At 42.4% G+C, this 16,279-nt stretch overlaps 1 non-coding gene across 24 annotated transcripts in view; it reads right to left on the reverse strand.

The window, feature by feature from the left end:
* The window catches only part of LOC102164631 (uncharacterized), a 97,089-nt gene that overhangs the window by 49,656 nt on the left and 31,154 nt on the right, over window positions 1-16,279 (reverse strand). For 22 of the 24 annotated variants that reach the window (XR_014827471.1, XR_014827483.1, XR_014827466.1 and 19 more), the window contains one exon: window positions 10,626-10,724. The exons of the other annotated variants lie outside the window; for them this stretch is intronic. This is a non-coding gene — a transcript (uncharacterized LOC102164631). The remainder of the gene's footprint in view (window positions 1-10,625; window positions 10,725-16,279) is intronic. 24 annotated transcript variants of the gene reach the window in all.

Consider the following 16,279-nt stretch of genomic DNA (forward strand, 5'->3'; position numbering starts at 1 on the left):
ATTCCAGATATAAGTACTATCATATGGTATTTGTCTTTCTCTTTCTGCCTTACCTCACTTAGTATGAGAGTCTCTAGTTCCATCCATGTTGCCACAAATGGCATTATTTTGTTCTTTTTATGGCTGAGTAGTATTCCGTTGTATATATATACCACATCTTCCTAATCCAAAAATCTGTAGGTGGACATTTAGGTTGTTTCCATGTCTTGGCTACTGTGAATAGTGCTGCAATGAACATGCAAGTGCATGTGTCTTTTTCAAGGGAAGTTTTGCCAAGACACATTTTAATCAAACTGACCAAAATTAAAGGCAAAGAGAAAATACTGACAACAGCTAGGGAAAAGGAACAAATAACATACAAGGGAACTGTGATAAGGTTATTGCCTGATTTTTCAGCAGAACCTCTGCAGGCCAGAAGGGAGTGGCACACTGTACTTAAAGTGATGAAAGAAAAAAACCTCCAATCAAGGTTACTCTACCCAGCAAGGCTCTCATTCACATTTGAAGGAGAAATCAAAAGCTTTACAGACAAGCAAAAGCTAAGAGAATTCAGCACCACTAAACCAGCTTAACAACAAATACTAAAGGAATTTAAGTGGAATAGAAAAGGCCACAACTAGAAACGAAAATATTACAAATGACAAGGCTCACCGGTAAAGGCATACATATAGTAAAGGCAGGAAGTCATCCACACAGAAATATGCTGGCAAAATCAGAAATTGTGAGAAGAGGAGAGTATGAATGCAGGATACTGGAGATGCACTGGCAATTAAGAGTCCAAAAACTTAAAACAATCTTAAATGTAAACAGACTGAATGTTCCAATCAAAAGACATAGACTGGCTGAATGGATACAAAAACAAGATCCATATATATGCTGGCTTCAAGAGACCCACTTCAGTTCTAGGAATACATACAAATTCAAAGTGAGAGGATGGAAGAAAATATTCCATGCAAACGGGAATCAAAAGAAAGATGGAGTAGCAATACTCATATCAGACAAATTAGACCTTAAAATAAAGAATATTGTAAGAGACAAAGAAGGACATTACATAATGATTAAAGGATCAATCCAAGAAGATGATATAACAATTGTAAGTATATATGCACCCAACAAAGGATCACCTCAAAATTTAAGGCAACTGCGAACAACCTTAAAAGGAGAAATTTGACAATAACACAATAATAGCAGGACACTTTAGCACCCCACTTAAAGCAATGGACTGATCATCCAGACAGAAAATCAACAAGGAAACCACAGGCCTTAAATGATGCATTAGACCAGATGGACTTAATAGATATTTATAGAACATTCCATCCAAAAGCAGCAGAATACACATTCTTCTCAAGTGCACAAAGAATGTTGTCTAGGATAGATTACCTGCTGGGCCACAAATCAAGCCTTGGTAAATTTAAGAAAATTGAAATCATATCAAGCCCTTTCCAACCACACAATGCTGTAAGACTAGAAATCAATAAGAAAAAGAAAGAAAGAAAGAAAGAGAAAAAAAAAACACCCACAAACACATGGAGACTAAACAACATGCTACTAAACAACCAATGGATCACTCAAGAAATCAAAGAGGAAATTAAAAAAAAAATCTAGAAGTAAATGACAACAAAAACACAACAATCAAAAGCAGTTCTAAGAGGCAAGTTTACAGCAATACAAGCCTACCTCAGAAAACAAGAAAAAGCTCAAATAAACAACCTAAGTTTAAAACCTAAAGCAACTACAGAGAAGAACAGACAAAACCCAATGTTTGAAGAAGGAAAGAAATCATAAAGATCAGCGAAGAAATAAATGAAATATAAATGAAGAAAACCATAGAAAAGATAAATGAAACTAAAAGCTGGTTCTTTGAAAAGATCAAAATTCATCAACATCTAGCCAGACTCACCAAGAAAAAAGAGGACTCACATCAATAAAATTAGAAATGAAAAAGGAGCTGTTACCACAGACATTACAATAATACAAAGGATCATATTACAAGCAACTGGATGCCAATAAAATAGACAAGCTAGAATAAATGGACAAATTCTTAGAAAAGTACAATCTTCCAAGACTAAACCAACATGAAATAGAAAAGATGAATGGACCAATCACAAGTACTGAAATTGAAACTGTGATTAAAAAACTTCCAACAAACAAAAGTCCAGGACCAGATAGCTTCACAGGTGAATTCTATCAAACATTTAGAGAAGAGCTAACACCGATTCTGGTACAATTCCAAAAAACTGCAGAGGAAGGAACACTCCCAAACTCATTCTATGAGGCCATCATCACCCTGATACCAAAACCAGACAAAGATACCACAAAAAAAGAAAATTATAGGCCAATATCACTGATGAACTTAGATGCAAAAATCCTCAGCAAATTACCAGCAAGCCAAATCCAGCAATACATTAAAACGGTTGTACACCATCATCAAGTGGGATTTATCCCAGGATGCAAGGATTTTTCAATATCCACAAATCAGTTAGTGTGGTACATCACATTAACAAACTGAAGAATAAAAACCATATGATCCTCTCAATAGATGCAAAAAAAAAGCTTTTGACAAAATCCAACACCCATTTCTGATAAAAACCCTCCAGAAAGTGGGCACAGAGGGAACCTACTTCAATAATAAAGGTCATGACACCTAACCTAACATCATTTTCAATGGTGAAAATCTGAAAGAATTCCCACTAAAATCAGGAACAAGACAAGGACTTCTGCTCTTGCCACTAGTATTCAACATAGTTTTCTAAGTCCTAGACACAGCAATTAGAGAAGAAAAAGAAATATAAGGAATCCAAATTGGAAAGGAAGAAGTAAAACCATCTATTTGCAGATGACATGATACTGTACCTAGAAAATCCTGAAGATGCTACCAGAAAACTGTTAGAGCTCATCAATGAATTTTGTAAAGTTACAGGATACAAAATTAATACACAGAAATCAACTGCATTTCTATAAACTAACAATGAAAGATCAGAAAGAGAAATTAGAGAAGCAATCCCATTTACCATCACCTCAAAAAAGAATAAAATACCTAGGAATAAACCTACCTAAAGAGACAAAGACTTGTACTCTGAGAACTGTAAGACACTGATGAAAGAAATCAAAGGTGACACAAACAGATGGAATGATATACCATGCTCTTGGATTGGAAGAATCAATACTATCAAAATGACTATACTACCCAAAGCAATCTACAGATTCAATGCAACCCCTATCAAATTACCAATGGCATTTTTCACAGAACTAGAACAAAATATTTGAAAGTTTTTTTGGAGGTACAAAAGACCTAGAATAGCCAAAGCCATCCTGAAAAAGAAAAAATGGATCTGGAGGAATCAGGTCCCCTGACCTCAGACTATACTGCAAAACTACATTAATCAAAACTATATGGTACTGGCATAAAACCAGAAGTATACATCATTGGAATAGGATAGAAAGCCCAGAATTAAACCCACGCACCTACGGTCAACTAATCTATTACAAAGGAGGCAAGAAAATACAGCTACACGTAAAAGAGAAATGGAGAATGGAGAAATGACAGTCCCTTCAATAAGTGGTCTGGGAAAACTGGAAAGCTACATGTAAAAGAACGAAATTACAACACTCCGTAACACCATACACAAAAATAACCTCAAAATGGATTAAAGACCTAAATATAAGACTGTATACGATAAAACACTTAGAAGAAAACATAAACATTCTCTGAAATAAACCACAACAATATCTTAGATCCACCTTCAAGAGGAATGACAATAAAAACAAACAAAACAAATGGGACCTAATTAAACTTAAGTTTTTGTACAGCAAAGGAAACCCTAAACAAAAAGACAACCCAAAAAATGGGAGAAAATATTTGCAAATGAAGTGACTGACAAGGGATTAATCTCCAAAATATGTAAATATAAAGAGATGCTTTATATATATATATATATAGACCAAAACAAACAACCCCATCAAAAAATGGGCAAAAGATCTAAACAGACAATTCTCCCAAGAAGACATACAGATGGTCAAAAAACACATGAAAAGATTTTCAACATCATAATTATTAAAGAAATGCAAATCAAAACTATGAGGTACCACCTTACACCAACCAGAACAGCCATCATCAAAAAGTCTACAAACAAAAGCTGGAGAGAGTGTGGAGAAAAGGAAACCCTCTTACACTGTTGGTGGGAATGTAAACTGGTACAATCACTGTGGAGCTAAGTATGGAGGTTCCTCAAAAATCTAAAAACAGAACTAACATATGATCCAGCAATCCCTCTCCTTGGCATCTATCTGGACAAAACTGTAATTCAAAAAGATACAAGCACCCCTATGTTCACTGCAGCAATATTTACAATAGCCAAGACATGGAAGCAACCTAAATGTCCATGGACAGAGGAATGGATTAAGAAGATGTGGTACAAGGGAGTACTACTCAGCCTTAAAAAAACACCATCTGCAGTAACATGGGTGGAGCTAGAGATTACCATACTAAGTGAAATTAGATAGTAAAAGACAAACATCATATGGTATCACTTGTGTGGAATCTAAAAAAAGGATAAAAGTGAACTCATTTGCAGAACATAAACAGACTCACAGACTCTGAAAACAAACTCATGGTTACCAATGGGAAAAGGTAGATGGAGAGTGAAATGGACTAGTGGTTTGGGATTGGTTGGCAATATGCACACTGTGGTACATTGTGTGACTGGCCATTGGAGACCTGCTGTAGAGCACAGGGAACTCTACCCAATATTCTGCAATAATCTGTGTGGGAAAAGAATCTAAAAGAGAACGTATGTGTATACATGTATGACTGAATCGCTTTGTTGTACAGCAGAAACTATCACGACCTTAAAGATCAACTATACGTCTTTTTTTCTTTTGTCTTTTTGAGGGCCGCACCTGCGGCATATGGAGGTTCCCAGGCTAGGGATCAAATCGGAGCTGCACCTGCTGACCTACACCACAGCCACAGCAACTCAGGATCTGAGCCACGTCTGTGACCTCACCACAGCTCATGGCATCGCCAGATCCTTAACCCACTGAACAAGGCCAGGGATCGAACCTGTGTCCTCATGGATCCTAGTTGGGTTCGTTAAACACTGAGCCATGATGGGAACTGCTGGTTTTAATTTTTTTAAAAAAAAGATGACTCTGGCTACTGTGAGGATAATCAGAGAGAGACAAGAGACTGAGACAAGGAGATCTGTTAGGAGGCTACTACTATAGCTAGTACAAGAGGTCAGCAATCTGGGCTGAGTTCCCCTGGGAAGCTCCCCTCTGCTCCACATGGTGCAGAGGGAACTCACTCCTGCATCTGTGCCTCTGGAGCTGGGACCATCTCTCCAAGTGCTCTTTCATTCTCCAGGACACCAGCCTAAGCTTTTTCACATGGTAGTGAAAATGTCCCAGCAACAACAGGCTAGCCAGCCCCAACACGCAGGTACTTTTCAAGCTTCTGCTTATATCACTTTTGCTACTGTCCCCTTGGTCAAAACAAGTCACATGACTAAGCTCAGAATCATTGTGAGAGGGAACTGCACAAATGCAGGACCAATGGGAGGAATGGTTCACTGGGGCCAATGCTCTATCAGTCTACCTCACTCACATGTGCCTCAGAAACTGCTTCATTTTCAGACACTTTAAATTGTGAAAGGAGTTCCCTTATGGCGCAGTGGAAACTAATCTGACTGGGAACCCTGAGTTCTCGGGTTTGATCCCTGGCCTTGCTCAGTGGGTTAAGGATCTGGTGTTGCTGTGAGCTGTGCTCTAGGTCACAGACACGGCTTGGATCTGGTGTGGCTGTGGTGTAGGCTGGTGGCTAGAGCTTGGATTTGACCCCTAGCGTGGGAACCTCCATATGCCGCAGGTGTGGCCCCAAAAGAGCAAAAAACAAACAAAAATAAAACAAAAAAAAAAAAAACAAAAAAAGCTGTGAGGGAGCAAAAATTTGCTTTGTGAGTAGAAATCCAAAGATCTACTCCCATAGCACAGTGGGCAGCAGCAATGACTTGGATTTTTGACTTATCCCCTGAAGTCTTCTGTACACTGGACAAGTTGAGATCTGCTTGACTCGAGAGCCCTTCAGCTCCCAACTACCTCCTCAGTTCCCAGCACCTCCTGTAGATCTGACTCTATGCCTCACTCACAGAAGCCCCTTTGTGGCATCCATTGTGCCACTGCTGTTGACCTGTACCAGTCCATTATTTTAGTTCTCCTCTGAGAAGCGCTATGCCAACTCATCATTATCCTCACCAACTTCTCGTAGCCGCTATTCGACATTCCTCAGTTTCCCTACCTCTTAAATCAATTCCCAGACACTAAGCCTCAGCATTTGGATTACTCAGTTGTGTGTCTTCAGATGGCTCCTTCCGTTTGCTGCTTGATTTGACCCTACTAGTAATAAGGGCTTTTAAGTGTCAGGCACTGTTCTAAATGTATTACAGGGGTTAGTCACTCAATCCTCACAATAATCCTATGAGAGAATTACAATTAAGTTCCACTTTACAGGGAGATACGCCAGGCAAGGAAGAATCAAGTAATTTGCCAAAAGGCCACACAGCTGGAAAGTGGAAGAGCTGGGTTCAAACCAGGTGCAGTGATATTAGAATCTTCCTCTCTACCACTGCTCCTTATTACCCCTCCAGATGCAAGGGTATCCACTAGGGACCATTTGTCAGCCCTTAGGTCCATCTGCAGCAGTGCCCAAGAGCCTCCTCACGAATGACTCCACTTCTTCCTGAACTAGCGGTCATGCTATAACCTTTCTTGTTGCAGGTGTGGTGGGAGTGCACCAACCCCAAGCACAAAGCCAAGAAGCAGAATTATAAGAACTTGGGTATTGTGATTTTACATCAGTGTAAGATATACACATGGCCCCTGTCTTAAAGCAGTATGAAGCTAGGGCTCTCTGGGAGGAAGACTTCAGGGGTTTGGTCCTAAAGAGAAAGTGTCAAGCAGATGTGATCTTTTTTAAAAATAAAAATCCAAAAGTCAATGTATTAACGGACATACATAAGATATGTAAGTATGGGTGGTCTTGGAGCTGAGGTAACCTAAAGCCACCATCCCCTCCACAAGGACAGTCCTGCCCCCAAATATAGGAGAGTCCTGGTCACAACTCAGGCTCTTCTCGGCACAGGGATTCCCAAAGATGGTGACAACTTTTCTAAAGCATCTACTATATGCCTATCACAGTGTTTGGTGCTGTACGTGTGGCACCTCCCCCATGCTGAAAGGGTAGGTACCATGAAAACAAGACAATGGGGAAAGATTAGAGGGCCTAAAAATTTCTCCTGGAGGGGCACTTCACAGAAAATCCCATGTGCTAATAATTAAACCTCTTAAATCATATCTGAGAATAATTTTGCCACTGGTTGAGTACTTACTATGTGAAAATAACTATTAGGACATTGTGTTTACTTGAATCAAAAACCTGAGATTTCTACTTTCAAATGAGGTTATGTAACTAGTCATAGTCATATGTGAAGTTAAAGAGCTGAGATTTTAATTTATTACGTCTGTGTGACTCCATCATAAGACTTTAGTGCCATCCAGTTGCTCTCTGTATATATCAGGTTCCTTCACTCAGAGTTGGCCCTTCCTGGCTGCCAGGAGCTGCAGGAACATATCCTTACATGACAAGAGTAAAGGAAAAGATTGATAGTTCTGGCTTAGGTCACATGACCACCCCTTGAATGTGGAACTAGGGAAAAATGCATTGTGATTGGCCATTTGGGGTCATTGTTTTAATGTCTCACCCCCCAACCCCCTGCCCCATATTTTATGATGCTTTAACATCTTGGGGCCCTGCATACTAGGGAAGAACTGCCCCTTCTCCAGTTAGTTAATTCCTAGAGATGGCAATCAACTTGCCAATGAGCTTGCCTTTGACATACAGACAAACCCATCCAGAGCCTAAACCCACAGCCACCTCCTTTGCTAAATGCTCATGCACCAACCCAATATTCCCCTGGCCCTGTATTACCCCAGAGTCAGGATTCAGACAATTAGAGACCACCCCTATCTCCCAGAGTCTCCAAAATTATTCAAACTCTTTAATCCTAAACCTGCTTAACTGTTTACCTTGCTCCACTCTTTCCTTCCCACAAAAACCACAATAAAGACTTGTGCCTCCGCTTCCCCCCTTACTCCTCCTGCCTCCTGACTGACCCTAGTGCTTCTCCATGTGGCTCCCCTGTGTGGCAGGACACACCTCCTGTCCCTTGGGAGCTGTGAGTAATAAACTCTTCTTTCTTTTCTTTTTTTTTTTTTTTTTTCTATCTTTTTAGGGCTGCACCCATGGCACATGGAGGTTCCCAGGCTAGGGGTCGAATCAGAGCTGTAGCCACTGGTCTACGCCACAGCCACGCCAGATCCAAGCCACATTTGCGACCTACACTGCAGCTCATGGCAACGCCAGATCCTTAACCCATGGGAGCGAGGCCAGGGATCGAACCTGCATCCTCATGGATACGAGTCAGATTTGTTTCCGCTGAGCCACGATGGGAACTCTGATAAACTCTTCTTTCAAAAGCAGCTGTCTCTGGTCATCTTACCGATACAGACCAAATACTGGTACATCCAGAACAGTCTTATGACCATCACTGAGAAAAGCTCCAGATGAACCACTTCAACAATCTATCTCTATAACATGACTACGCTTATATCTGATTCGATCTCAAGTGTTTGACACTCAGAGGCCATGGTTACTGAACTCTTTTTCTTGGTATACAGACAGTAGTAGGGTGTCCTAACTATCAGGCAAAGCATTGTCATAAGGAAGCCAGGAGCAGGCACTACTCAGGGGCCCAGTAAACATCAGCCCTGAGACGCCTGCCAATAGACGTGCTCCAGCTGGAGGTGGTATGTGGAAACAACACCACGGGGTTCTGGAGTCTGAAAAATGAGGGTCAAAAATTAGCTAGAGGTTATTCTGGTAAAGTCATTAGGATTGCATAGCCTAGGAAAATTTACTCAATAGTTTGTAATGGTTTTAACCTAGATGGGAAAAAAGTGGGTTTCTTCATATGTATTCACTTTGCTCTACACCTGAAACTAATACAACATTGTAAATCAACTACATGATAAATTTAAATTAAATGATATAAAATAAAAAATTAAAACTGTATTAAAAGGATCCAGCTTGTGAGCTCCGTGACTGTTTTTCTCATCTCTGTATCCTTAGGGGGCTCAATAAATCCCTATTGAATAAATGAATAGATGAATGTTACTAAGACTCGAGCAGCAGAATCATACTGAAGCAGAATTAAGACTAGACATCAGTAAGGCACATAAGAACACTGATGCTAGTGATTGAGCAGAAAGAAGGGACCCCGCTAACAGATGTATGTGTATATCCATCAAAGTCTGCACCTGAGACACGCAGAGGAGGTATAGGTTTCTGCATGTCGTGATGAAATCCCTATGTGCTCTAGTGGTATGTGATAGTTTTTGGGTTTGTATCTTAGTATCAAGAACGTGTAAGTGTTGGAGTTCCCGTCGTGGCGCAGTGGTTAACGAATCCGACTAGGAACCATGAGGTTGCGGGTTCGATCCCTGCCCTTGCTCAGTGGGTTAACGATCCGGCGTTGTCGTGAGCTGTGGTGTAGGTTGCAGACGCGGCTCGGATCCCGCGTTGCTGTGGCTCTGGCGTAGGCCGGTGGCTACAGCTCTGACTCAACCCCTAGCCTGGGAACCTCCATATGCCGCGGGAGCGGCCCAAGAAATAGCAACAATAACAACAACAACAACAAAAAAAAAGACAAAAAAAAAAAAAGAACGTGTAAGTGTGAAATACTGGGACTAGATGAAAATCTGGTGCCCCACCCTCCAATTTGGAGGAATCAAATAATTTGTCTAAAGCTTATAATATGGCATTAATGCCACCAGGTCATGGAAATGTAGAGCTGGAAAGAATACTGCTACTAGAGGGGTTCCCTGATGGCCTTGCGGTTAAGGACTTGGCATTGTCACTGCTGTGGCTCAGGTTCAATCCCTGGCCTGGGAAACTTTTGAATGCTGCCGGCACAGTCTAAAAAATAAAAAAGCAAGAGGCAATACTGTTACTAGCACATGCTTTGGAAATGCGAGTCCTGTGCCAGACACCCTGTCAAGTGCATACCATGAATTATATATCATCTAATCTTCACAGAATCCTACCAGAAAACACATCTATCACCTTCGTATTTTTTAGGTGGCTCAGCGAGTTAAAGACCCAGCATTGTTACTGCTGCTGCTCAGGTCACTGCTGTGGTGAGGGTTCGATCCCTGGCCCAGGGAAATTCCACATGCCATGGGAGCGGCTGAAAAAAAAATAAATTTAAAAAAAAAAACAAACCAAAAAACAGAGGCACAAAGAGATTAAGTCACTTGTCCAAGGCTACACAGCTAAAGGAAATTAGAAGCATTCTCACCTGACCTCTTTCATTTTGCAGTGGAGAAACTGTCAACTGCTGTGGACCGGTTTAACACTAGAACCTAGGTTTCAGATCCCACCATACTCCCTCCTTACTACATTTAATCATGTATTAATGTCATGCCTCTAGCTGTTTCTTGTGTAGCTGGGTGCTAAGGATTCATCATGAGAGATGAGCCTGGGGAAATGGCACGAGTGGTTTACCACGTACCTGTTTCCCTTCCATCACTCCTTTCATCTCCTTGAATGCTGAGGTGTATTCGCCAATGAAGTCATGTTTGCCATTGGAGCCCCAGTCCCATACGATGTGCTGCAAGAGAAAAAAGTACTTTTAAAAAATTAAGACTGCATCCACAGCAGCTGAAGGCAATATGAACTCTATGAGGAAGACTCAATGAAGGATGCTTGGTCTGGATCAAAAGTGAGGCTTGCAGCATGTGGGAACAGGTATGCCTTTGGTTTTCACTGGCTTTACTTAGCCTTTCTGCCATGATCTCCAAGTAGCCCTGCAATGCAGCAGTGACTGCTAATTTGTCCATTTTTCAGATAAGGTCAGTAAGACCAAAAGGAAATAAGTGACTTGTCAAAGGGACCATCTAGTGAATGAAAAACCTGGGAGTTGAAGGCAGGTATCCTGACTCCAAGTCCAGGGCTCTTTTCTCCCCAGCAGAAAGCCTCTGTGGTTACAGCTGGAATCAGGTGGCTGAGTCCATGCCTGTAGCTCCTGCAGTAGTAGCTTATGATCAATGATTTGATCATATGAGTCACATTTTCTTTTTTTTCCTTTCCTGAAGGCAAAGGAGTGATGTTAACAAAAATGAGTAAGATGGCAAAAAGTTGAGACCTTTAATGTTATCCACATGAAAAATGGGTGAAAAATGATGACAGGTGGGTCACACTGGTAAAAAGTAGGTACGCATCACACCTAAAGCGTAACCATTCACTTCCAACAAGAAGGCTCTGTCTAACAGTGCTAAGGCTAACTTCTGGGCTCACCAGCAACATTTTGCAGAGTGGTGCAGATTAATTCAGCAGTCACCCCTCTGCTTGGTCATACTTCCTTAGATGAAGAGAGGGTCCTCCATTTCTTCTAGGGTATAGTAGGTTCTCAAGCACTTCAGAGGTCACATCTACATCTTAAACCAGGGATTTGCAGCCAGTAAGCCCCAGACATCTAATAAGATCAAGGCCAACAAAGGGGTCTTTTAGTTAAAGGTTTTCCCTGGAATACTGGGGTCCAAGGGACAGCCTGGTTCTTTTTTGGGATGAAGATCTAATGGCCAGTCCTGCCTAACTATGACCAGTAGTGAATGTAGCCCTGGGACACCTGAGTCTGCCACTCAGATACTCAGTCTTCTATCTTGGGGAGGAGCAGAGAGAAGGACAAAGGGGCAGAAACAAGTAAGACAAAAGAAGAGGAAGCAGCCTTTGTGACATTCCCTTGTGTTTCTTTTTAACTCTTCCTGCCTCCAGAGCCAGAAGAGGATATAGAAAAAGCAAGAGGGAATGTATGTAGTACTCTGGATGGTCACCACATCTCAAGCAAAACCACCCATCGCTTCTCTCCCCTCGCTTAAATTACCCGTTGTGCTTCAGCTAGTTACTGCCCTCCTTCCACCTGCCACCATAACATTCAAGATGTTTGCTCTCTGAGGCAGAATCTCCTGAGCTGGAGGATGAGTCAGGCTCAAAAGGGCTCCATGCCTGGCCTCCTGAGGCAGGCATCACAGCTTAAAACAGGTCCTGCTTGTTCAAATAGTGGCATTTATCATCATAGCAGTTACGGAATTCTGCAACTCAGGGATCTCAGAAGGGATTTGAAAAGAAGACAGAGAGACCTCGCCTCCGAAGGTTAGACCCCGAGAAAGGGCCGGGGGACGCCTGGGTAGGGGCTGGGCACCGAGACCTTGCCTCTGAAGGTTAGTCCCCGGAAAAGGGACAGGGGACGCCTGGATGGGGGCGGGGCACCGAGACCTCGGCTCCAGAGGTTAGTCCTCGAGAACGGGCTGGGGGGGGCGGGGCAGAGCGGAAACTGCTTGGGAGGTCTAGAAACCATTTGATGGGGCAGAGACTGCCTGGGAGACTAGAAAACAAAGCTGTCGCAGAGGAAGGGAGCAATACTCTAGGGGCGGGAAAGTGGAAAGCCGCATCAGAAGGAACCTGGGAAAAGAGCCTGGTCTGCGCCCGTGCTGGGGAGGGGAGAGAAGAAGGGGTGGGTCCCCATAGAATACCCCCCACGCCACAGCAAGCTTACAGGCCTGCTAGCTAGCTGAAAGCTGTGCTTCCCAGTGCATCCCCTCCCCCCACTCCCGCCACCCCCTACGCTCTCCTGAACCTGGGGCTGCCTGCCATCCAGGAGGGCTGGCCTCAACAATTGCCTGAAGCCTACCACCGCAGGGGCTGTCCCTGCACAGGCCTGCTTGCCCTTTGGAGGGGCTACACTTCCGAAGAGTAGCACCAAACACCACCAGCCCCTGAGAAAAGGCCTGCAGCCCAGAAAAGCTAGAACAAGCCTAGCCAGGCCGTGAATAGATCTGCCTAATTCTCGGTTTTTCTGAGTCGGGCTGCCCTGGGGAGGAGCCTCTTGGATTTCCAGTGGCTCTGCTACCCGCCCAAGCCCCCAGGGGGTGCCAGGCTCTAAAGGATCAGCTGCATAGGACTGTCAGCTCCAGGCAGGACCCCCTACAGCCCAGAAAAGCTGCAACAAGCCTGGCCGAGTCAGGAAAAGATCTCAGACGGTTTTTCTGAGTCAGGCTGCCCCGGGAAGGAGCCTCTTGGGTTTCCAGTGGCCCTGCTACCCGCCCAAGCCCCCAGGGGGTCCTGAGATCTAGTGGATCAGCTGCATAGGACTGCCAGCTCCAGGCAGGACCCCCTGCAGCCCAGAAAAGCTGCAACAAGCTTGGCCGAGCAGGGAAAAGACCACAGACGGTCTTTCTGAGTCAGGCTGCCCTGGGAAGGAGCCTCTTGGGTTTCCAGCGGCCCTGCTACCCGCCCAAGCCCCCAGGGGGTGCCCCACTCCCGCGGAATAGCTGCTCAACACCACCAGCCCCCTGGAGGAGCCCCTGCAGCCCAGAAAAGCTGCAACAAGCTTGGCCAGACTGTGAAAAGATCCGCCTACATTCGCAGGCCATCCTTCTGAGTTGGGCTGTCCTAGGGAAGAGCCTCTTAGGTTCTCAGTGACCCAGATAGCTTCTCCAGCCCCCAGGGGGTGATGCAACCCTGAAGAGCAGCTGCCCAATACCGCCAACCCCCTGCAAGAACCCCACAGCCTAAAAACACCAGAGCAAGCTCTGCATGACCAAGTGAAATCTGCTACCATCATGGTGTGGACCTCCCAGTCCTGTCTGCCCTCAGGAAGTCCTCCTTTGCTTCAAAAAAGCACTGTTAGCCCCATCAACACTCCAGAAAAGCCACACTGCCTCAAAAAAGATTGACCAACAATGCCAGCCCTCAGGAAATATTCCACAGCAGTGACAAGGCAAACACTGCCCGATAACGGAGAGTCCAACTCCCTCAGGAGAAAGAAAACAACAAGCAAGATGAAGAAGCTGAGAAACCACCCCCAGTCAAACCAACAGGAGAACTCACCTAAAACAGTCAACAATGAAACAGATCTCGGCAGTCAGACAGACCTGGAGTTCAAAAGAGAAATAGTGAAAATACTGAAGGAATTAAGAGAAGATATGAACAGTAATGCAGATACCCTCAGAAAGGAACTAGAAAATATAAGGAGGAGCCAAGAAAAACTAGAACATTCATTTGCAGAGATGCAAACTGAACTAGGGGCAGTAAAAACCAGAATGAATCATGCAGAAGAACAAATCAGTGATATGGAAGATAGAATAATGGAAATCACTCAATCCAGTCAACAGACAGAAAACCGAATCAAAAAACTGGAAAGTAATATAAGAGACCTATGGGATAATACAAAGCGGGCCAATCTATGCATAATAGGAATTCCAGAAGGAGTAGAAAAAGATAAGGGGATGGAAAATATATTTGAAGAAATTATCGATGGAAACTTCCCAAATCTAAAGGATACTGGGTTCAAGATACAAGAAGCACAGAGGGCCCCAAACAAACTGAACCCAAACAGACCCACACCAAGACACATCGTAATAAAAATGGCAAAAGTTAGTGATAAAGAGAGGATCCTAAAGGCAGCAAGAGAAAACCAGAATGTTACCTACAAGGGAACCCCCATAAGAATATCAGCTGATTTCTCTACAGAAACACTACAAGCCAGGAGGGAATGGCAAGAGATATTTAAAGTGCTCAAAGGAAAAAATATGCAACCTAGAATACTCTATACAGCAAGAATATCATTTAAAATAGAAGGGGAAATAAAAATTTTTCCCAACAAACAAAAACTTAAAGAATACAGCAACACAAAACCCAGGTTAAAGGAAATATTGAAAGGGCTTCTCTAAACAAAAAGAAAGGAAGGAAAGGGAAGAAAAAAGAAAAGAAAAAAAAAAAAGAAGAAGAGGAAGAACTAGGACTGAGGAAACCACAATCAGAGAGCAGTCACTCAAATAAGCCAGCATACAGATTTAATCCTGAACATGCTTCAAACAAAATAAAATTAAAAAGAAAAAAATAAAAAAGAGTCATCAAAACCATAAAATGTGGGCAAGGGATGTTAGGAAATAAATAACCCTTTTTGTTTGTTTGTATGTTTCTCCTCTTAATTTTAATATAGTAATGAAGTGTTTGAACTTACAGGACCATCAGGCTAAAACACACAATTATGGGAAGGGGTTAGCATACTTAAAAAACAGGGCAACCACAAGCCAAAACCAAATATTGCATTTGCAAAAAATGAAAAAAAAAAATACACTCAAGCAGATAATAACCGGAGACCATCCAACCAAAAAAAATAAATAAATAAAAAATAAAAAAAAAAAAGAAAGGAGATCCATAGAATCAACTAGAACACGAGGTTCAAATGGCAATAAATAATCATCTATCAATTATCACCTTAAATGTCAATGGACTGAATGCCCCAATCAAAAGACACAGAGTGGATGAGTGGATAAAAAGGCAAAAACCTTCAATATGCTGCCTACAAGAAACTCACCTTAGGACAAAAGATACATATAGATTGAAAGTGAAAAGGTGGGGAAAAATATTTCACGCCAATAGACATGACAGAAAAGCAGGAGTGGCAACACTCATATCAGACAAAATAGACTTTAAAACAAAAGACATAAAGAAAGACAAAGAAGGACACTACTTAATGATTAAGGGATCCATGCAAGGAGAGGATGTTACTATCATCAACATATATGCCCCAAATATAGGAGCACCCAGATACATACATCAAATATTAACAGACATAAAGGGAGATATTGATGAGAATACAATCGTAGTAGGAGACCTTAATACCCCCCCTCACATCAATGGACAGATCCTCTAGACAGAAAACCAGTAAAGCAACAGAGATCCTAAAGGAAACAATAGAAAAGTTAGACTTAATTGATACTTCAGGACACTACATCCAAAAAAAGCAGAATACACATTCTTCTCAAATGCTCATGGAACATTCTCAAGAATCGACCACATATTGGGACACAAAGCTAACCTCAATAAATTTAGGAGCATAGAAATTATCTCAAGTATCTTCTCTGACCACAATGCCATGAAATTAGAAACCAACCATGGGAAAAGGAAAGAGAAAAAACCTACTACATGGAGACTCAACAACATGCTACTGAAAAAACCAATGGGTCAATGAGGAAATCAAGAAGGAAATTAAAAACTACCTTGAAACAAATGATAATGAAGACACAACCTCTCAAAATCTATGGGATGCTGCGAAAGCAGTGCTCAGAGGGAAATTTATAGTGATACAGGCCTTTCTCA

The sequence above is a fragment of the Sus scrofa genome, chromosome 14 (assembly GCF_054392235.1).
Source record: "Sus scrofa isolate SSC_HxYL_T2T_F1_AM1 chromosome 14, Sscrofa_HxYL_maternal_Yorkshire_Landrace_v2.0, whole genome shotgun sequence".
NCBI classification, from domain to species: Eukaryota; Metazoa; Chordata; class Mammalia; order Artiodactyla; family Suidae; genus Sus; species Sus scrofa.